Raw genomic sequence first — 23582 nt, forward strand, 5'->3', positions numbered from 1 at the left:
TGAGATGTCTTGCCTGAGGTCTGCAACAGACTGAGCAGGGCTTGGTGAGCATAACACACTACTGCTCAGACCAATATTAGACCTGCTGAGACTCCTAGAGAGCATGGCTAGACCGACATGCAGAGCTAATTCTTTTTGCTTCGGCAACTGATGGTCTAGATTTCTAGGCCACCTAGATATGACCAGCCCATTATTTACTAGAACTGAAACACATCTTTAAGTTAGTTCTCTCACTGAACATCTACCAATACAAATATCCATCTAAGATTATATTGTGCTTCAGCTAAAGAAAACAAACAAATAAATAATGGAACTGTAAATTAAAAATAAACAAAGTCACCATCCAAACATCATTGGTATTTGCACAGATTTACTGTAATGTGAACTTTATTAATGCATAGTTTACAAAACAAGATGGCACCTTTTAAGCCATGAATCTTCTCTGTCTAAAACTTGTATTACCCGCTGTCCCACTTTGAACTTGAGACTGTTATCCACTCTTTCATCTCCTCACGCTTAGACTACTGCAACTTGCTTTTTCACGTGTCTGAGCAGAACCTCCCTTTACCGTCTACAGGTGGTTCAGAAGGCCCGTGCTCGGCTTCTGACCAAGTCCTCCAAACACACCCACATCACCCCGCATCTCCTCCAGCTTCACTGGCTGCCAGTTAACTTCAGGGTTCATCCTGGTTCTGGTCTATAGGGCCTTACATGGACAAGCACCATCTTACATTGGTGATCTTCTTAGTCCCTACACCCCCAGCAGGTCCCTGAGGTCCAGTGATCAAAGCCTACTGGTTGTGCAGCACACCAGGCTCAAGACCGAAGGTGACAAATCATTTGCTGCTGTGGCCCCCAGACTCTGGACCTTTCTCCTTCTGAGCCTGAAATCAGTGGACTCTGTGGTCTCCTTTGAAAAGCAGCTGAAAACTCTCCTGTTCAGGCTGACTTTTACGTGACCTTCACCACCACCCTCTCCTTATTCTGTTCTCATTCCGCCTTTCCCAGGATTCATTGATTTCCCTCTTTCCTATTCCTTTTCTCTCTCCCTTTCCTTACATTTATTTTCTTTTCTAATTTTAAACATGTTTTTGATCATTTTTTAAATCTTTTTATACTTAAATGTACTATTTGTTTTTGTGACGTGCCTCATGGTTTTTAGCTTGAGAGTTGCTAAATAAAAGACTGTCTTCTTCTTCTAACCTCTGAATCTGATCCATAAACAGCTTTGATAGCCATCTGCAAAATCATACCACCTAGCATGGGACCAGGACACCAAAGACTGAAGATGACATTTGTACAACTAGCATGCATGAGTAATGATCTCACTGGCTTGGTACTCCATGTTTATCTCTGTGAAAAAAAGTTGAGCTTATTTTAGTCCTAAATATCACACACAGGATGATTGGCAACATTCACCAGAATTTCTTATTCAAAATTCAAAACTGTTTTCAGATAAGTCTTACTTACCAACATACTCAGATATGTAGAGGAGGCTGAAATGTGCTTATAAGGAGTAAAAACCAGGGGTGTGGACTCGAGTCACATGACTTGGACTCGCGTCAGACTCGAGTCATTATTTTGATGACTTCTGACTTGACTTGAAAAATGCTATTAAGACTTACGGCTTGACTTGGACTTGAACGCCATTGACTTGTGACTTGACTCGGACTTGCATCTTTTGACTTAATGATGACTTGAACATATTTGACATTTTAGCACAAAAGTGGCACGACATGGACAAAAATCATAAATTATTCTTCGTTCTGGGTTTGAATTTTTACTGCTAAATGCAGCAGCACTTTCTGCTTGTTTGAGCAAATAAAAGCCTTAAGAAGCTTTATTTCTGGAATTTACTTATTATCATTGTCATTAAATCGACATTGGTCAGATGACTTGATTATGACTTGAAAACTCAAAGTTAAGGACTTGGACTTGACTTGAACTTCAACATCATTGACTTTGGACTCGACTTGGACTTGGTTATCTTTGACTTGGACTTGACACTTGACTTGAAAGACTTGTGACTTACTTGTAACTTACAAAGCAGTGACTTGGTTACACCTCTGGTAAAAACTATTTTTCAGGCCTATACCCAGTGTGTGTGTGTGTGTGTGTGTGTGTGTTTTGTGAACATGCAGCTAACCAGATGTAAGACAAATTTCAATCATTGCTGTTAGTTAATAAAAGGAAAGCTGCAGGAAGTTAAGGGCCTTACTGATTTTTTAAGAAGTCCTCTTTGATTGAAATCCTTGCCACGGAGCGTGACACGAGCATTTCCTCTTCGTTCTCCTATTATCAGCCGAGCTCACGGTGAACAGCCTAATCCCTCTTCATCAAAGCGGCGTGGGCAGCAGTCAGCGAGATGTGACCATCAATTAATCACCCACTGTCCCCCTGACCAAGCTCAGCCTCAGCACAGATGTGAGGCCTCATTGGTTTTAAACATTCTCACTGGGAGATCTGCTACAGATGGAAGTCTGCCACAAACTGGCTTTGTCAAGGGGCTTCAGTGGACAGTGAAGCTGTTCCCACAATGAGAGTCAGGCTGCTCTCAGGTCAGCGTGAAAGAGTACGATCAGATTAACCTCTGAACCGAGACTTAACTACTTCCCTTTTTTAGTTCTGCTTTGGTATCTTAACTTTAATTTTAATTGAAAGGAATGCCCTAATATTTCTCTTCCACTGACAGTATGTCTGCTCTGAAAGTTAAGACCATCAAGCGAGTTCATTTGCTCAGTTTCAGGGTTTCATTTTTTTGCTGCTAAGCTGCTTTTTCTAAAGAGCCCATTGTCTTATTACAAATCTTTTGAATATTAGATTAACCAATTTTCCCAAAGTTCTAATGCCAAACCCACTCTCCTTCCCTTCAGTACACAAGTCAGATACACACACATACGTTTCATTAAATCACAAGTAAATGCCATTACAAAGTGCAGACTGATTCAGCTATGCACTTAAACTTCAAAATCTCTGCACTTTTTGCCACCTATCCATATAAAATTCCATGTAAATTTAAGCATATCTGGACCGGTAACTTAGAGCTCTGCAGAACATGAAGGTTGCTGAGTTCATAAATGAGTAAAACTCTCCAAATGAGTTTGGTGACCTCCTAAACTCCATGAAATTAATATAAGCAGGCATCCTGCATGCTGCAGGCTACTGCAGAGCTAAGGAAGATTACTTAAGCTCTCCAAGTTTCATAAAAAATTTACAAGCAGAGTTTCAAGGCACATTGTTACAGTTTATTGGTGAGGACAGAGAAGAGTATTGAAACAAACCAACCTTTACCGGCTTCACTTATCCTCCCACACACAAGTACAACAAAGAAAAAATAAACTGGCATCAAAACACAAACACTGTAACAAGTGGGCGTTTCAACCAAAGATAATGCCTAGAAATGTTCTTATGAGATTGTTGAAATTTGATAGCATTTTTGTATATTATTAATCCATTTGTATCATATTTCACACAGCTATTTAATTAATGTATGGCTAACAGAAACAACATGTCTTGATTGAATAAAAAAATGTAGATTTTGTAGGGAAGCACATTGACACCACTCCTGCAAATCTAAACTAGAGAATATATTGTTTTCACAATTTCAGAGTTGTTTTATTACATTTTTTCACATCATTGCAGGAGAAAACTTACAATGGGTAAACATGAAAATCTTATATATACACAGTATTTTATAACTTTATCCATCCATTGTCCTTTGCTTATCCAAGGATGAGTCAAGGAAGCAGCTGCCTAAGCAGAGAGACCCAGACTTCCTACTCCCCATCCTTAGGCCAGCTCCTCCAGAAGACTGTAAGGTGTTCCCTGGCCAGCCAAGAAACATCTCCCTCCATCGTGTCCTAATTTTGTCATGTTCTGTGGTATTCTTTTGACCCACGACATGCAGAATCAGAGACGGGAACAGAGAGGTAAGAAAATAAATAATTTATTTGTAGAATGGAGAACTTAAAGCGCTGCTCAAACGGATGCAGGATGTGCCAGGATGTTCTAAAGGAGAGACAAAGGTTAATATCCTTGAAAGATGATGGGATGGATAACTGAAGGTTTTGGCTTACTGTTAGGAGGTGGCTAGAGGGCATGCGAAGGAGCACTGGTTGGTCTATGAAGATGGGTTGCAAAGGAGTCTTGATGAAGACGAGGTCCAGAGTTCCTGTGTGGTGAGCTTGAAAGGGTAGGTGGTAGGGGCGTATTGGAGAGCATACAGCCAGGGGTTGGAGCTGAATGAAGTGGAGCTGATGAGAAGTTCTTTGGAGATGGCTGGAGGAGATGGTTCCTTGAAGGGACAAAAGGAAGGATTAATCTTGGTCCTAGTCTGTTAGAAATCTGCTTTACCAAAACATTTCATAGTCTAAGTCTTAATCTTAGCTTCACAATAAATCTTTAATCTGGCTCGAACTACCCAGGTTGAGTAATCATCCGGCAAGAGTGTTGAGGAAGTCAGCTCCTTAAATACACCCTGGAGGATGATTGGAGATGAGCTGCAGCTGGCTGTTGCTCCTGCTCTCCAGAGACGCCCACCTGCAGACTCTTAGACCTAAAAACATGGTGAGAATAAAAACAGCCCGTGACAAATTTTCCCTTGGGTCTTCTGTTAGTTGGACGTGCCCAGAGAACCTATCCTGGGAGGCGTCCAGGAGACATCCTAGCCAGATATCCAAGCCACCTCAACTGGCTCCTCTTGATGTGGAGGAGCAGCAGGTCTACTCCGAGCCCCTCTCTAATGACCAAGCTTCTTACCCTGTCTCTAAGGGAGAGCCCAGACACCCTGCGGAGAAAACTCATTTTGTCTGCTTGGATCCACAATTTCGTTCTTTCGATCACCACCTGAAGCTCATGGCCATAGATAAGGTTTGGAACGTAGATCAACTGGTAAATCGAGAGTTTCGCCTTTAGCTCAGCTCTCTCTTCACTGCAAGAGACCAGTTCAACACCCCCAATCCACATAATCATTTCCCATTCCATTTTTCCATTCGTGAACAGGACACTGAGATACTTAAATATTTAACTCATTCACTGCCAGCCGTTTTCTGATCAGAAAGCCACTGTCCGCCTTTTTGAGCATTTTTTAATTTTTTTGAAAATTCACAGAATATTTTGCTCTATGACCATGTAAACACCAAAACCACCAAAAGAAAGACTAGACTTGCTTCTTACATCAGAAAGAAACAGCGTGTTTCTTTTCTGTTCTTTCACCGTCTGTTGTGGAAGTGTGAGCTGCAGTAGTTTTCCGGTTAGCAGCCTCCCAAAACGATCTCCTAATACTTGGACTGTCTGCTTCATGATCACATGACATGTGACACATATGGATGCAAATCAACTTTAGAGTCGTGATGTTTACTCATGCCTGCACCATTACAAAACGCAATTGATGACTTTAGGCGTCTGTGGCAGCGTGCAGTCGGATTTGAAATGATCAATGGCAATGAATGAGTTAATTGTTATGGTTCTATTGCAGTATAAATATGATGTTGTAATAAAATGAAATTAGGTTGCATGAAAATGAAAAACATAGTGTTTAACAAAAAAAACATTCTGTGCTTTACTGCTCATTGAAAATTCTCTGGAGAGGCAGTAGTTTGAGGCTACATTGTTTTGCAGCTGGTAGTAATGTTGCTTCCTGGCCTGAAGGTCACTGGTTCAAATTCTGCCTGCATGACATTTCCAGTCAGAGAGTAGATGTTTTCTGCATGCATGCGTGGGTCTTCTGTGGCTTTTGTGGCTTCCAATCACAGACCAAAAACATTCATCTCAGACTTTTTTCAGTCTCCAAATTGTCCCCAGGTGTGTGTAACTGATCATGTTCCTGCTGGACTGGCGAGTTGTCCTGGGCGTCCCCTGCATCTCACCCAATGACCTCTGGAGATAGGCAACAACTCCTTCATTTTTTAAACCTGTGCAACTTGTAAAGCAATTCAAACTGATGTCAAAGTGCTGAAAATAAGCCTCACAGTTTTACTCTCACAGGTGGAGCATTATAGATTCAGCTATAATGCCTCGCCTGATATCAAAACTTTAAATGCTTTCATTTGTTATAAATCCCAACGGACATGGAGATGGAAGTTAAAGAGAAAGGGGGTAGACGAGAGGTGGAGAGAAACAAGTTCACAAAATAAACAATAGAGGATGTACAAGAACTAGACCTGCAGAAAGACATAAAGAAAAATGGGGACACAAAAATACAACAGAACCAAAATATCACTGCATCAACAACATGAGGATGTATATTTAAGATCAATTTTTGCTGAAAAGCACACGGTAAAAATTCATAGTGCATTTAGCGCCAACCGCAGCTTTAGGTTATGTGTCAAAAATGCAGAGGTGTGACCAAGTCACTACTTTGCAAGTCACAAGTAAGTCACAAGTCTTTCCAGTCAAGTCTCGAATCAAGTCCAAGTCAAGTCCAAAGTCAATGATGTGGAAGTCCAAATCAAGTCCAAGTCCTTAACTTTGAATTTTCAAGGCATAATCAAGTCATCTGTCCAACTTCAATTCAATGACAGTGATAATAAATAAATTTCAGAAATGAAGCTTCTCAAACTTAATTTATTTGCTCAAACAAGCAGAAAGTGCAGCTGAAACTGATTATAAACAACTGCTGCTGCATTTAGCAGTACAAGGTCAAACCCAGAACGAAGAATGATTTATGATTTTTGTCCATGTAGGGCCACTTTTGTGCTAAAATATCAAATATGCCCAAGTCATCATCAAATCAACAGATGCAAGTCGATTCAAGTCACAAGTAATTGGCGTTCAAGTCCAACTCAAGTCGTAAGTCTTTATAGATTTTATCAAGTCAAGTCAAAAGTCATTAAAATAATGACTTGAGTCTGACTTGAGTCCAAGTCATGTGACTCGAGTCCACACCTCTGTAAAAATGCCCGAGTCCATACTTGTGAGAGCACCATGTGAGCACATGTCTGCGTACACGTGCTTGTGTATGTAAGGTTTTTCTATAGGAGTGCCCAATAGTGAGCGTGAGGGGCCATAGACCTGCCCCCAAAGACTCATGAAAGATGGAGGATATCCAAGCCCCAGAGATCCAGAGGTATCCCTGGAACGTGGAGAACTCAGGGAGACAGCTGCCGAAACAGCTCCTACCCCACTCCCAAGAGGAGACCCAATGAAACCCAGGAGCACAGACCCCAACAGTTATTTCTTCCTTAATGAGGATGAAGTGGTTTAGATCATACAATAGATGGATGACAGACATCTAATAAACTGTTACATGTTTCTTGGCATTACTTAAAATGTATCCAAATCAAAGTTTTACCTGTTCTTGTAAAGTAAATCTCTTTTGGTTGAAGAATAGTAAGGCCAATCTTTGGTATACGCTTGCAAAGGTAGCTTGTGGTCATTCAGCAAGACAGAGCAACTGACAGACCATTCATGACCAAAGACAGCCTCGACAAAAAGGAAGCAGAGATGGAAAACTTCTGCAGTCGTACAGAGACATTCTCATTTTTTCCCTCTGATTTCACAGTCTAATACTCAGAGAGTTAAAGACCAAGTTCATATGTTTTGTCAACACATTTACCGTGGTCTCTAAATATAAATAAAAGCCTTGTGAGTTGATCTCTGTGGGAAGAAAGTTCTGGTACTCCTTTTTCAGGCAACATGGCAGAATGTGGGGTCCTATTTCCTGATATTCAGACATCTCATCTGTGGCTGCCAGCAACGCGACTCTACCACTGACTTTGCTCTGCGACATTAATCTTCTTATCTCATCAAATAACACACGCCTGAAGGAGTTCTGCTATGTGGTGGAGATGCTAATGCTAACAGTAAGCTTCTACTAGCCGTGATGTGCTCTGCTCTCCAGTAATCAAAGGGTTGTAGGATCAATCCTGGCTCCTGATAGAAAATGCTGCTGTTGTGCCTTTGGGCAAGACACCTAACCTCCATTGCCTGCTGGTGATGGTCAGAGGGACCGGTGGTGCTAGTGCTCGACATCCTTGCATCTGTCATTGTGCCTTAGGGCAGCTGTGGCCACAATGTAGCTCATCATCAGGAGTGTGCGAATATATGTGAATGGTTGAATGACGGTGTACAACACCTTGGGGATCTAGGACTCTAGAATGCACCACATCAAATACAAATCATTTACCATTTAGCTTGGTCTTTAATTTCTTCTTTCCGGTGACCTTATGTTTGTGAAGTCATATGATCTCTCGTCAAATAAATCTGACATTGTTCCCTGTGACACAGATTTCATATCGTTGGAGCTTAACACAGCACAAGGTGTACGAGTCCTTTATGATGGACAAACATGGCACAGTGTGAGCCCGTTCTCGAGCAGCAAACTACATTTACATCCCTTTGAACAACTAAATTAGCTACTTAATACTTCTGACTTCATTAAACATTACCATGCTGTTGCACAGGTGAGAAGGCCAGCTACACAAAAAAACTTAATGAGTCCAAAAAAGAGCTATTATCCATGTTTGTGCATATTTATTCCCAAGTGGCAAAAATGCTGCAAAAATCAGCTTTTTTAAAAGACTATTTAAAGTGTTTTTCTACATATACTTTCTAGGTATATGAAATGTCTAATGTAGTGATGTTGAATGAACGTAAGCATTATCTTTATTTAAAACATTGGCCTAGAAAAGTAAATTAACATCGGTGATCAACTGCTCTACTATTTAAATACCGGCATTAGCCTTAGACGTTGAACTCCTGGTTAAGTGCACAGCCCCTAATGTCAGAAAGTCTGAAGGCAAATTATGCTTCTTTCAAATGAATCATGATCAAACAGTCTCACCAGAATATGACTTTTATTAGACATAGAATTTTTTATTCAGTTAAATGTTTGTATTGGAGAATAATTTTCTGACCTTTAAATCCACCAGCAAAAACTTCTTCCATAAAAAGTCAAATAAACTAAATGCAACAAAAAATTCAACAACAAATAAGGTGACCTCATCTTGACCCAAGCCAAAGCAGTCATCATTCAATCCAGTCAACACCTCACTAGTGTCACGTAATCAGAGAAGCATAATTTGATTGACTGAAAGCCACTCGAGTTTTTTGGCTTGGGTTACCAGGAAGTCGCTTCAGTTGTAGAATTTTTGAAGATTATATTCTGCAGTTGATTTTTTACAAATGAAATTTTGCTGGTGTATTTAAAAGTAAAAAAATAAGAGTAAAGTACATTATGTAATAAATTCTATAAGAAAATTTGTATTCTGGTGAGACTAGTTCTTGCATACATTTGGAGTGTAAAACTAATACATATTTTAGTTAATTCTGAGGAGTAATAAAATGTTTTTCTGAGGTAAATGTAGATTTTAGTTAACCGTCTACAAAGCTGCTCCCTCAATTGTCACCTTATAAAACTAATACTTACACTCAACATTATTTCATATCCAGAGGCAGATTTAACAATTTGGGGGTCCAAGGCGAAAACAGACATTGGGCCCCTTACACAAAATTTTCAACAATCTTACCTTTAACTGGATTTGCGAAACTCTCCCCTTTTCTGACATGAGTTTCCCTTTTCCTGTATTTCCCTCCTTTTGAGCACTTTCAATATTTGCTCTGCTTTCTTTTTCCTGTCAGTGCTCCTGTGCTTCTGCCTTTGTTTTTTTTTCTATTTTCCATTTTGGTTTATGTTTTCCTCCCTTTAAACATTTTCCATTGTCTTTCCTTTCTGCTTCCTTTTGATGTTTACATAGAAAAACGACGTCACTTTCAGAAGTGAAGATAAAAGCTTTTATGAAGCAAGCAGCCTCTTTCTCTTATTGGAACCACTAGGATAACTCCATTTCATGCTTAGTTTTGACTATCGCTTTGAGTTTGTTACGAATGCTCCCGCCTCTCTTCTTCTTCTTAATTGTGGTCTTATGGCACTTGGCAAACAACAATTTAGTGCATTACTGCCACCAACTGGATTGGAGTGGAATGACTACCAATCACTTCCAGTTTGTGCATCGCCGTCTTAATAACCCTCTTATGACCATAAATATAACAGGGCCGCCTGGTATTTTTTTAAATCTTATGGCTGTAAAATTGTAATAAAAAGTGCAAAGTGTGTGTAACTCTTCATTTTTCAGAACAACAAAATGACTGGGCAAACAATTTGAAATGAACAATTTAAACTTTGAACTGCATCTATTCTTAAAAAGGTGTGAACCTTGGTATCTGTTTTTTAGCAGTTTTAAGACCATTTATTTTTGTAAACTTTCAGACATTTTTGTTTGATGTGGTAGGCCTTGAAGCAGTTTCTCTCCAGCTGCAGGCAGAGTCCTGCACACCTCACATTGCCATGGAGTGCTTCTCTTGCACACCGTGCACTGCTATACCAAAACTTTTGTTTTAGCATATATAATTATTTATTGTAAAAAGATAAATAATGCTGGAATGAAGCTGAATCTTACAATTAGCAAATAGTTGAGGGTTGTTCAAATAAAAAAAATAAAGACTGAACAAACATTCATACCTTGGTTCACTGGAGATCTGTCCTTCTTCGTGGTCACTGTCTTCAGATATAAGCCTTCTGGGATGCCTAATAGATCGTGTTGATTTTCTTTGAGGCATTTCCATAATTTCATGCTGGTTTTTTGCTTCCCCGTTCCGTTATCCGCTTTCACCGCGGCACGACTCTCCGTTTCAATCAGGCTGTACAGCAAGATTTCCCCTTGTAGCGATATTTTCCATGACTCTGATTGCTTCGTTAGAAAGCTGCTTTATGTACTCTTAGGAACCGTTGGAATTATTTGAATCTGATCAGCCCTTCAAAAGTTATAAAACTGAGCATTTTGGATGACAAACTCAGCACGTCTCTGAATCTGTGTTATGATTCGTTGCGCTCAAGACAGGGAATCCCAGTGGCTACCGTAATGTCGTGTATATGCACGAAAAGACCCATTTTAAATCTTTTCAGCACTTTTGGAATTTTAATGATAACTTGAACGGTTCAGGAATTATGGTAACGAGAAGCATGCCAATCCCGTCTGCGGCGATAGGTTGGTAATAAGAATATTGTGGCATTAACAGAGGGGTGCCGGTGGTCAGGGCTAGGAGGCCCCCCAACACAAGGGGGCCCCAGGCGGCCGCCTACCTATGCCTAATGGTAAAACCGCCTCTGTTCATATCATCCATAACCTCTTTCTTAGAGCAGCACCCTTGAAAATGGCACCTTCTTACCTGAAGATGTTAGGGAGCTTCTCTAATTACTACCGTTAGCCTCGGAGGGTGACAGCTAAATTTCTTTCTGTTAAACTTGCAGTAGTTTCCTCCCCCCTCGTCACTCTAATTGCTGCTGTTACCGCGGTGACTTGAGAGTGACTCTCTAAGCAGGTGCTGGGATGCTAATCTGAACATGCCTCTGGAAGTTAAAAGAGAGACTTTTCTGATTGAATATGATCAAACATTGTCTTGCTCGGGGCGTGTGCTGGAGGTTATCTCTTTTCGCTAAGTGAAGCAGGCTGCTTTTGAGGGAAATGGGCCAGCAAAATAAATGTATTTAATGAGGATAAAGCTGGCGTACCCATAAGGATGTTCGTGTGCTTAATAAGTTTTAACCCCAACCCTAAGATTAGAGTTACAGACATGACTTTTTCAAGTATTGTTCAATGTTTCTGGTGTATTGGAGTGTGAGAGAAATGGGTGCAGCAAGTCATGTAAGAACTATTCATTTATTTTCCAGAGACAGTGGAAAGTATTGAGACTCACATCAGATTTTCACTCTGTTATATTGCAGCTATTTGCTAAAATCAATTATTTTCTTTTTTTTCCTCATTAACACCCCATATTGAGAGGAAAACACAACATTTCAGACATGTCTGCAGAGTTATTAAAAAAGACAAACTGAAATATCACATGGTTCTAAGTATTCAGACCCACTCATATATTTAACTCTGGTGCTTTCCATTTCTTCTGATCTTCCTTGAGATGGTTCTACACTTTCTTTGGAGTCCAGCTGTGTTTGGTTATACTTATTGGACTTGATTAGGAAAGCCACACACCTACAAGTCCATTTGAACAAGTGAAGAACCTGGGTGTGATTTTTGACTCTGAGCTGACTTTTATCCCACACATTAAAAAAAAAAATCACAAAAATAGGTTTTTATCATCTAAAGAACATCGCCAGAGTCCGCCCCATTCTCTCTCGGGCCAATACGGAGACGTTGATGCATGCTTTTATCACCAGTAGGATAGATTACTGCAATGCCCTGCTTTCTGGTCTTCCCAAAAAGAGCATCTCAGGCTTACAAATTCTACAAAATGTGGCAGCACGTGCCCTGATGAAGACCAGGAGGCGGGAGCACATGACACCAGTTTTAGAATCATTGCATTGGCTCCCCGTATGTTTCAGGATCAATTTTAAGGTTCTTCTAATGGTTTTTAAGTGTCTTAACGGTCTTGGGCCTTCTTATCTATCAGAACTGCTTTTACAATATGAACCCTCGCGGCCTCTGCGCTCCTCCGGCAGGCGTCTCCTGGTCATCCCTAAAGTCAGGACACAAACTCATGGCGAGGCGTCCTTCCAGTGTTATGGCCCTCGCCTCTGGAACGAGCTGCCAGAGGACCTCAGGGCTGCAGAGAACGTTCATGTTTTTAAGTCAAGACTCAAGACCCATCTTTTTAGGTTAGCTTTTATCTAAATATTTACTACAGTTTTATTTCTCGTTTTACATGATTATATTTTATTACTTGCTTTGCATGTTCTATATGATTATATTTTAGCACAGTTTTATTATTTAAATTATTATTTTACTGTTTATATCATTTTATTTATTTCTTATTTTCTAATTTTTGTCATTTATATTAGCTCTTTTATTACATTGTTACTCATTTTAATCCAGTGTTTCCTCTGTGGGGGCCCTCTGCCCCGGGAGCGGTGGTCGACTGTAGCTTCCTGGGCGCTCTATAGGTGGGGGTCTATGCCCCCCCTCCAATGAGCGCCCTGACTTAGTGTGGAAGACCTGATGCTGCCGGGACAGACGGCTCCTCTGATGGCGTTTCCTTGCGTTACCATACTTGGCTCATCTGGACTCAGCCTAATATGATTTTTACTTGTGTGTGTGTGTGAGTCTGTGTGCGTGTGCGTGTGCGTGTGATTGCATATGTTTGTTAATGTTTTTAACCTGTTATGGGAATCTGGGGTCATTCTGTAAAGCACTTTGAATAACACTTTGTTTGAAAAGCGCTTTAGAAATAAAATTTGATTGATTGATTGATTGAAGACCTTATAGCTAACAATGCATGTCAAATGGGACTCATGAGAACAAAGGAACTGCCTGAAGAGCTCAGAGACAGAATTGTGGCAAGGCTCAGATCTGGCCAAGGTTACAAAAACATCTCTGCTGCACTTCAGGTTCCTAAGAGCACAGTGGCCTCCATATTCCTTAAATAGAAGATGTTGGGATAACCAGAACCGGTCCTAGAGCAGGCTGTTCAGCCAAACTGAGCTACCGGGGGAAGAAGAGCCTTGGTCGAGAGGTAAAGAAGAACCCAAAGATCACTGTGACTCCAGAGATGCAGTCAGGAGATGGAGAAAGTTGTAGAAAGTCAACCATCACAGCCCTCCACCAGTCAGGGCTTAATGGCAGAGTAGCCCGTCAGAAGCCTCTCCTCAGTGCAAGAAGCACGGCAGGCTGCATGGGGTTTGCTAAAAGACAACTGAAGGATCCTGAGATGGTGAGAAATAAGATTCTCTGGTCCGATGAGTCTAAAATAGAACTTTTTGGCCTTTAAGCAGTATGTGTGGAGAAAACCAGGCACTGCTCATTACTTGTCCAATACAGAGGTGGCAGCATCCTGCTGTGGGGGTGTTTTTCAGCTGCAAAGACAAGACAATTGGTGCATCTCTGGTGAGATCTAAAAATGGTTGTCCAGCAACATTCACCATCCAACCTGACAGAACTGGAGAAGATCTGCAAGGAGGAATGGCAGAGGATCTCCGAATCCAGATGTTAGAAACTTGTTGCATCTTTTAACTCATGGCTGTGTTAGCTCAAAAGGGTGCTTTTACTAAATACTGAACAAAGGGTCAGAATACTTAAGACCATGTGATATTTCAGTAATTTATTGTTTTAGTAACTGCAGAAATGTCTAAAATTCTGTGTTTTTTCTGACAATATGGGGTGCTGTGTGTACAATAATGAGAACTAAATGAATGCAATTGATTTTAGAAAATGGCAGCAATATAACAGAGTGAAAAATTGACTGGGGTTTTTCCGTACCCACTGTATGTAGTAGAAATGTGTCGACAAGAAAGTTGTATGAACTTTTTGTTTTTGTTTATTAATTTTGCAGATGCTTTTACCCAAAGCCACTTCCATTTAGCCTGGACATAACTGTGTTTGGACTGAGGAGGGAATCCAGAGTACCAGGACAAAACCAGTGAATGCATGGGGAAACCATGTAAACTCCATGCAGAAAGGCAGCAGCTGAAATTTGAACCTGCATCCCTCTTGCTGTGAGAATACAGTGCTATCAGCTGTGCCAACATGCAGCTTTTAAAGCCATTTTCAAGCCACATTAATTGCAGGAGAGTATAGACGCTTTTTTTTCTCCTCTCTCTCCCTCCTCATCCCAAGGCTCTTTGTCCTGTCTTTGTGTGCACGGCGCTTTCTGCATTTTTTCAGGAAACTGGAAATTATAAAAAATGGATCTGGTCAGTTGATCTCTCAACGCGACTGACAAAATTTCTTCAACGATGAGAATGGGAGAAGGGATGCCACTCTGGGACAGAGCCAGCTGGGCATATCATGGACTCCTGGAAACAGTGGAACATGATCTGCCTCTCTCAACTGTCTGTAGAGGATTCTGAAGATGTCTGGATATTTGTTGTTTTGGTGTCTGGATTCCTGCTGTTTGGCCTGAGCGGTTACCTGGCTTACCGGAAAACTAACGAGCTTTTGAGGATTATTGGCTCAGTCCCTGAGCTCAGGGATGGAATGCATCGTGCTGTGAACTCACAAACTCATATAATTGTCGAGCTGAGTCATAAGCTTGGAACTTTGGCTGAAATTCAGGCTCTGGCACAGAAGGCGGATTCCATCAAGGAGAGAGTTGATGGATCAGCACGGATTGGGATAGATTATTTACGCCATTATTGGATCTAGAGGGGTTGAAGACCAACAGAACTCTAAGGCAGAGAGGAAATTATCTCTGTCTGTCCCCAAAACAATCTTTATCTGGATCTGGTGTCCTTGTAGCCTGTGAGGCTGAAGTGAAAACTCCCCCCTCAGAAGAAATGTGGAATGCTGCTGTCGCTATGGAAACCCTTTCTCCCTATCCCAGCCTGGGCGAGACTGTGATCGGTGAAGGTCGTGGAACCGTCTCCCTCCCCTGTCCAAACGGAGGTGATGAGCGCTGCTCCATGCGGCTGCACGCACTGAAGTGAGGAGAATTCCAACCCTACCTCCCCACCTAGTGGACACTTATGTTGTGTAATGTCTGAGGTCTGTGTGCATATCTGTCTGAGGTGTTTTTTTTGCATAGCAAAGCCACCCTCTCTCTTGAGGGTAACTCTAAAGTGCCTTTTTTCCCCCTCCCCCTGACTCCATCCTCATATAAACCCTGTTGTTTTATTACGGTAGTGCGACTCGGGTTGCGAATGACCACAGTCACCAATTCTTGTCATGTGTCTATGTATGTATGTCTGCTCTCAGAATTGTGTGTACTGAAACTCTATTAATCCCAGAGGGAAATTAAAGTATTTTTGAATTAGAATTGAATTTGATATCTGCAAATGTGTACTGCAGGGAGCCGTTGAAAATTATCTACAAATATTTCAGACATTTTTTTCTTTGACTCTTCTAATTTTGTTGTTCTTGCTCCTAACTCACTGGCTGATGCAACTTTAATAAGTGAAGTCTGTAACATGGACACCACGACCATCTGTGTGTTTTTGTGTGAAATGATGACACAATAAAATGGAACTAGCAAATGGTTTTATGGAAATGTTCGTGAGATCTTGACTTTAGCAAAACGGTTTGATGAAGTGATTTTTTTCTGCATCAGTATAGAAGTGAACAAATGAATTTCATCAATATAACACGTTTGACTTAATTTAATTGTGACATTTGACCACATTTCCACCTTGACTGTGTTGTTTAGTATTATTTCATACAGTTCTAAAGAATTGAATACACTGCATCTGGATGACCAGATAGATTTTACTTTGGGTGAACTAATGATATAAACCGTAACCTGTCTGCCATTTAAAATTAACACCACTTTATGTTATCTCCAGACTGACGGGAGATAAGACCGTGTCATTTGAAGAGCTAAGTAGGAGTTGATTAAATCATGTGCCCCAGGACACTAATAAGACTGTCACTCTGTGATGAACTCCAAGTGACTAAATCCCGTTAACGCTAATGTCACGTGTTTCACACTGACTTCAAAAGAAAGTTTTAAAAACCTAATGATGTCTTTTTTCATGAGATTTATATGTATATGTGAAGAATATATATATATATATATATATATATATATATGTGTGTGTGTGTGTGTGTGTGTGTGTGTGTGTGTATCATAAATACAATGTGTAAAATAGATGAGTTGGCTAGAGATTGTGTTTTTTTTTCCCTCAAAATAAACCAATCCATGCACATAATACTTTTGTCACTTATATTTTTTTTTAAATATAAGGTTTCTGCTGCTTGCCCATTTGCTTTTTATTTATTTATGTATTTGTTGATTCATGTTTCCATCCACTTGTTCAGGATCATTGAGTTCTGAGGATAATCTCCAGAGGTCATTGGACAAAAGGTAAGAGGTCAGGTACATGGTCACATGCACAACCATGCATGCACACGCTCACACCTAAGGTCTATTTAGTCAAAAGTTAAACAAACATACATGTTCCTGGTCATGCAAATCCACAATGAGAACCTTTTTAACACTACACAGAAAGGGCCCATGTGGGAGTCAAATCCAGGCCATTCATACATTTATGCATTCATTCATTTATGCAGTCAACCACGTTTTACACAGAACACTATGCCATGCCTCATTTAAACCATAAATGTGTCTAAAACTTAAACAGGGCACTATAACATAGAAGTTGGAACTGAAATAAACAAAAGTGCCCTCTTGTGGCTGGCTGCAGTTAAGGTTTTACCCCCCATCTTCATGTTCATTGTTGTGCACTAACAAAAACAATGCAAAACAAACAAAAAAATAAATAAATGAAAAATCTGGGCATTTTGCTGGGGTATAGACAGGACAGTTAGACCCACACTTCCAGAGTTCAGATTATAAACAAGAGGTTTTGCCAAATAAATTTGCCTGAAAATCCTTATCTTCTTGTTTATAATTGCATAGCCTTGAGATTTCTGTAGCATAGAAATCTGGACAAATTGTTGCACTAATAAACGATTTGCACCTTGGCAGGTATACCATTTATCTGAACAACTTTAATTTCAACCAGTCACAGGGTTTTATGTTGGTAGCATCGACATATGTACTGGACAATTCATTTCCATAGGCTCCAATAACACGTTTTTGAAGCTAAATGGGAGGTGGCCACCACCGCCATTTTGACCGTGTCACAGGTTCAGTCAAGCCCAGACAATTCCAGAAAAGGGAAGAGAGGTGGAGCTGAGGGTGTGGCTGTAAGGTTGGGCTCAACTGACGACACCCGGTGGAACTAGCTACAAGCTAACCTGAAGCTAACCCAAAGCTAACACGGAGGTGCAGCTAAGCTAACGGAGGTAGCACCCTAGCTACAACCGGAGTTAATTGTGCACAACACCAGAGCTTCTGAGTCAGAGATACGCCCGGCTGACTGCTGGGTAAAACCGGGTGGAACACAGAGGTCTCCCGAAAGCTGCTGAAACCCAGCAGCCCGCGCAGCAGACAGAAGCTGTGATCAGACAGAGATGCACCGGGCTGTGGGGAGGGGAGAAACGGGTAGAAAACATTGGTCTCCCGAGAGCTCTACAAGCCGATAGTTGGAACCCAGCTCCACCAACATGTTATATTTCAACCCATTTTCTAAAGTGCAGCATTATGTTAAATGCACTGGGTTTTACCCTATTACATTTACATTTCATGGTTAAACAGTACATGTTAAAATCTAAGCTCAGCTCAGCAGTGACCTAAAATACATAAATATAATTTTACTTACCGAAAAAAATGAGGTGGAGACTCCTTGGACGCTCTATTAGTGCAATTAATGCCACATAAAGTCATTTTGTCCAACAATTGCACAAAAAATATCCAAAAAAGAATACACAAACACAGAGACTCAAAATCCCGGAACAGTTTCCAGGCCAGACTGAGGCTCTACTGAGGCCTTTCCACGGAGCTAGCTCTGTGGTCACGTGGGTCTGATGCTCATTAATTATACAGAATTTTAGGCTTTTAATAAACTTAAACAGAAGAGTGAGTAAAAAAATCACCCCCCTCAGAGTTGTAATGAGTGTAAACTAGATAATTTAAACCAAAAACATGTTTTGGAACCAGGCTGTAAACATGTTTATTTCTGCTGTGATTGGTATTTTTAACATGGGGGTCAATGAGGATTTGCTCGCTTCTGACACCAGCCTCCAGCGGATGTGGGTGGAACTGCAATTTTTGGTACTTCCGGGTTGGCCTCAATTTTTGAGCCGCATTGTGGGGGCTTGGTTTGTAGAGAGACGTTCAGCGGGATTATCTCTAGAGCTGCTATGGAGGAAAACTACAAACACGGTATTAGCTCAGGAACGAAGCCTATTTGAAACAGCTTTGGCATCAACTTTGGACTTTTAAGACTTGGGCTTTTCTTTGAGACTTGAGCAGATAGATGTACTAAGTCATTTATTTAGAAAAATTATGTATTTGCTCCCGTTTTAATTGTGTATGGCAGACTGCCCCATTGACTGATTTCCATAGAGATGAATATGTCATGTTTGTTGCTCTGATTGGTCCAAGAACTGTCCAATTGTGTGTGGAGTGAGTTTTAAAGAAAGCTGCAGACTCTGCCCCATGACCAAGCTCCGTCTATGGATTATGGCCAGGCTATGTATACATACACACTGTACGTTGGGTTGCTAGGATACCCATATCTGCATTGCATCAACCACAAGCATTATGATTAGTGATCACACCACAGAAAAAGATGACATGTGTTGCTTTTTTTCTTTGCCTACTTTTATTAATACTGTGCTCTGTAGTGGTTGTAAGGAAATTGATTGTACTCTGTATGATGGTCTCAGTTCCCTTAATGCACTATAACTGATGGGCTGGTGGGATGCAAAGGAGAAGGGTCAGAAAATTGACTTGGGTCTTTGAGAGTCAAATTTGCATTATAGACTAGTGTTTGGATAAAAAGGCAGGTCCATTTAAGTCATGCTTTATGCACATCTTAGCTATACGGTTACACATTGTACAATTCAGATTTATTGTTTAATAATTACACTATTAAAGAGGAAACCTTGAAACCAAGTAAAATTTTTGCAGACAGGTTGTCCTTCTATTACTTTAGTTTGTTAGCCACAGACTCTGCAGCAGAGTGATGTAGTGCATGGTATGATGAGATTATTAGGCATGAGTGAAAAGGAGAGGTCAGCACCAGGCCACTCCGTGCAATAATCTCACTTACATGCATCATCAGTATGAAAAGTGTGTGGGCTAGTGGAGCACCTAGTGTGTGTGTGTGTGTGTGTGTGTGTGTGTGTGTGTGTGTGTGTGTGTGTGTGTGTGTGTGTGTGTGTGTGTGTGTGTGTGTGTGTGTGTGTGTGTGTGTGTGTGTGTGTGTGTCTATGTATAAGAGTGAGAGTGAGAGGAGGGGAGAGAGACACACCCACTCACACACACACTCACACCCACACACACTGGATGCTGAAATCTCCCCTGTGGGCTAATAGATTTGAGATGACATGCTCTCTGCCTCCATGTTGAATGTTCACTGAACTTTCTGGCAAAAGAGGCTGCTACTAAAGAGAGTTCAACCAGAGGTTAATATAAACAAACAGTAGAAAATGGAGTGCAAGGGATTTTTAAATACAGAGATGACAGACGAATGCGTCGCCGCTATTAGCCTCTGGTCTCTAAATCTTTCCCCGGCCAAAAGTAGAGTGTCATCTCATTGTTGTCATCGTGACCCTTTTGATGAAGGTTTCACATTTCAGGTTAGTTAATTCACACATGATACATTATACTGATGAGCGCATCCAGTAAATGTACATTTCATCTGCAGAGTGTCATTTTCAGTGAATTTTGAACATTGAACCTATTTTTTCTTCATGCCGCTGATTTAATCACATCTCTTTAATGTGCCAGTGGTAATTTCTTAGAACCATATAATTACTAACTCCAGTGTATTCTTTATGCTCGTTTTCCTCATATTTTAGCCTAATTTGTGTAAAAAGAAAAGTCTGTAGAGGTGTTTACTTTTTATTCTGCCATCTGGTGGTTAGTTGTATGACCTACTGATTTTCATAGAAGGATGGAAACCTGGGCATGTTTCTGGTGAAGCTGCACAAAACCCACAGCTTGTTTGTTCATGATTGAACTAGAAACAAGATTTTTCTTGCAAATCATTTCAGATCAGTTTTGTTGAACAGAAGGATTAAAATAATTACAAATGCAATTCAATTAAATGCAAAAAAATAAAATAAAATAAACCACAAACTGGTAAAATATAGCTAAAGTAGCAAAACACCACTATTTTTATATTGCTTAAAACTACATGTTTAATCATTTTCTTTTAAAATAAAGTTGTAAACCAAATGAATGATGCAGAGATCGGGTAAAGCTGAGGATGTTCGCCATCCCTGCTGGGACACTGAAATTTATCACTGCCAGCGCTAATGTGCAGATTTTTTTTGTGATGCTAGCCGTGCATTGTTAGCTGTGATTGCCATCTAATTAAATTGTGGTTCGTCACAAGAGATGCTTTTAATGGTGAGATAAGCGCTGGGAGTCCACTGAAGCATTCCCGAGATCAATAACGATGTTACAGTCTGGAGTATGAATCGTCTCAGGGTTACGCAGGTCAGTCGAATTAATTAGTACTGCAGCTTAATATCCTCCACTCAGACTTTCTAGCCCAAACAGTTGGTCGGTCCTAGGGATATGTCGATCCCCTGACTATTTTTATTTGCGGTTGGGTAGCTTTAATAATAAGAAAAAAACTTGGTGGGGTCCGAATTTTACATTAACTGCTGAAATAATCTGAAGATACATGGTTGTTATAGAAACTTTCAAAGCTTTTACTGTGTAATATTAAAGCTATTTACTGCTTGTAGATTTTTTAAGTTATTTTTATGTTTTGGGTTAGGGTTTGTGTAGATGTTTGTGTATATGGATAAAAATATTTAATAGCTAGACATCAAGAACAGAAATCAAGAAAGCCTTGCAGATCAAAGCCTAACATAGATTTGTCCTTCTGCAGACATGTGACTCTGACCGTGTGAACCCCAGGGTTCCTCGCTGAATCGGTCTTTGGTCGTACACGACTCAGGGGCTCCACTCAGGCCACCTAACTGGGAGTCAAATCAGAGGCGCTCAGTTGTCACCTCATGCCTGACTGACCCATGACCCCGAGGGCCGAGACCCATGTCTGGGTCATGTACAGTCCTGTGACCCACTTACCAACTGATGGAAATGTGATGGTTGTGAAGCAGCATCAACTTCACCTTCAAACAGTAGATTTGAGGTTTATGATGCTGCAGCTTATAGTCCTGTCAAATCAGATGAGTTTCATGTTTGTTTGTTTGACATAAAGATTTAATAAGATATGCAACATTTTCTTATTTCAGGCCAAAAATAGCTTGTTGCAAAGTCTGTTTGGATTTAAATGACTGAATGCAGTTTTGCATCCTTCACCATGCGTTCAGCCCCACAACAAAGATGTAAAACATCCCTTCTCTGTTGCATGTTTAAATCTAAATGTTGGCTGTTAAACTCTGTGCTGTTTCTAAATTTGAACTAAAACTCTGTGTGCATTGTGATCTGAGCTGTATTTGATCAGATCTGACATAAAACACCTCATGGGCGTGGAGAAATCCACTGCAGGCTGCAGCGTGGTGGAGGGTCCACTTGGAGCTCATCACCTGCTTCCTTTATTGTCACCCCGGTTCTTGCAGCTGTTGGAAACCACAGGGACATGTTGACGCTCCGAGAGCCTACCCTAATGCACACACCATGCCCCATTTGCCCTTTTGATGGCCTACACTCTTGCATGTCACACTTTTGCAAACATAAAGCACAAGAAAGCAACAACCTGCCTCTTTAAATCATGGAAACTTGCTATTTTATGTTCATGCATTTGTATTTTTTTAGATTTGATTTAAGAATTTATATAATTTAGACTTTGATGAAGGCAGAAAAATAGGGAGAAAATCATAATTTTTAAAGTAGCAAATTTCTTTGTGTTTAATTTGCTAAGAGAACAAAACTGCAGCGTCTCCCTGTGAGAAACGCTCGATTAGCTCACCGACACGCTGCTCCGTATGTCATTTGAGTCTGTTACAGTGGCAAACTGCCTCGTTACCCCTGCGCCTTGTTGTGCAGCCTGACCAATTACTTTTGAACTTAAGTGGACATGACATTTGTAGGTTTTGCACTCTGCAATGACTGCACATGTTAAAAGATGCATCATGCCTTTTCCCTTGCAAATAATTCATAGGACTCGGCCCCCTAGGGTTGACTCTTTGAACTTAAAGGTACAAGCTTTAAATATAGATGTTACAGCTGTGCTTTAACAAAAAAAGTCATATTTTGAGATTTCTAAGTTTTATGGTTAGATTTTAGGAGTATTCCTGTTGAAGATTGGTGATTTTAATGATTCTTTGTACAGTTTAATTAAAGGATCCCTTGGATCTGAAACATGTTCCTCTCCAGCAAACAAAGACAAAACACCACTGGGTAATGCAAATCCATGCTCTGATCTGTCAACACTCTGCATATTTTCATCTTGTTTCATACAGCTAAGTGGTAATGGGTTGTATGATGTACGACATGTCACGTTTGTGTTATTAGGCACACTGAAAGCCTCAGGTTTAGACACCTTTTCTGCTTATTCAGCTCTTTGAGTTGTTGGCTTTTTTTATCCAAATTTGTAGTGATAGATTGGCGAATACGCTACAAGCTGTGTGCTGATCAAAGAATGTGTCCTCCTTTTTTTGTTGATAAATATGAATGTAAACAACAGCAAGACATTTCAATACATGAGCTGATTACCATAAAACACCCTCGTGGATTCGGCTTAAACGTCTTCATCTGCAAATTACAGCGTATTTATTTGAGAGAAACGCTGGATTAAACAGTCAGTGAACTTCTCACCCACGTTTCTTTATTGGAATAAGATGTCCCATCTGCTATTTCATCCCCAGTGCAGTTTATTAATGTTTACGTCAAATGAAATGAAGTAAATGCAGATATTTGTGAAGTATTTTAGTAGGCTTACATATAGAGGCGCCTCCAGGACTTTATCAAATGGAGGCCAGATGGGGTCACCGATAATCTTGGGGTGGCGCAGCAAAATCGAAAATCATAACGGAATTTCAGGAGTCTCATTAAGTATTCACAAGCCAGAGATGTTTACAAGTTGTGTCGTCTAAGCTGAGCCTAGCGTCTATGAGGTGCAAGTCTCAAATCTCTGACAGTAGATATGGGCG

The sequence above is a fragment of the Nothobranchius furzeri genome, chromosome 4, assembly GCF_043380555.1.
Source record: "Nothobranchius furzeri strain GRZ-AD chromosome 4, NfurGRZ-RIMD1, whole genome shotgun sequence".
In the NCBI taxonomy this organism is placed as follows: Eukaryota; Metazoa; Chordata; class Actinopteri; order Cyprinodontiformes; family Nothobranchiidae; genus Nothobranchius; species Nothobranchius furzeri.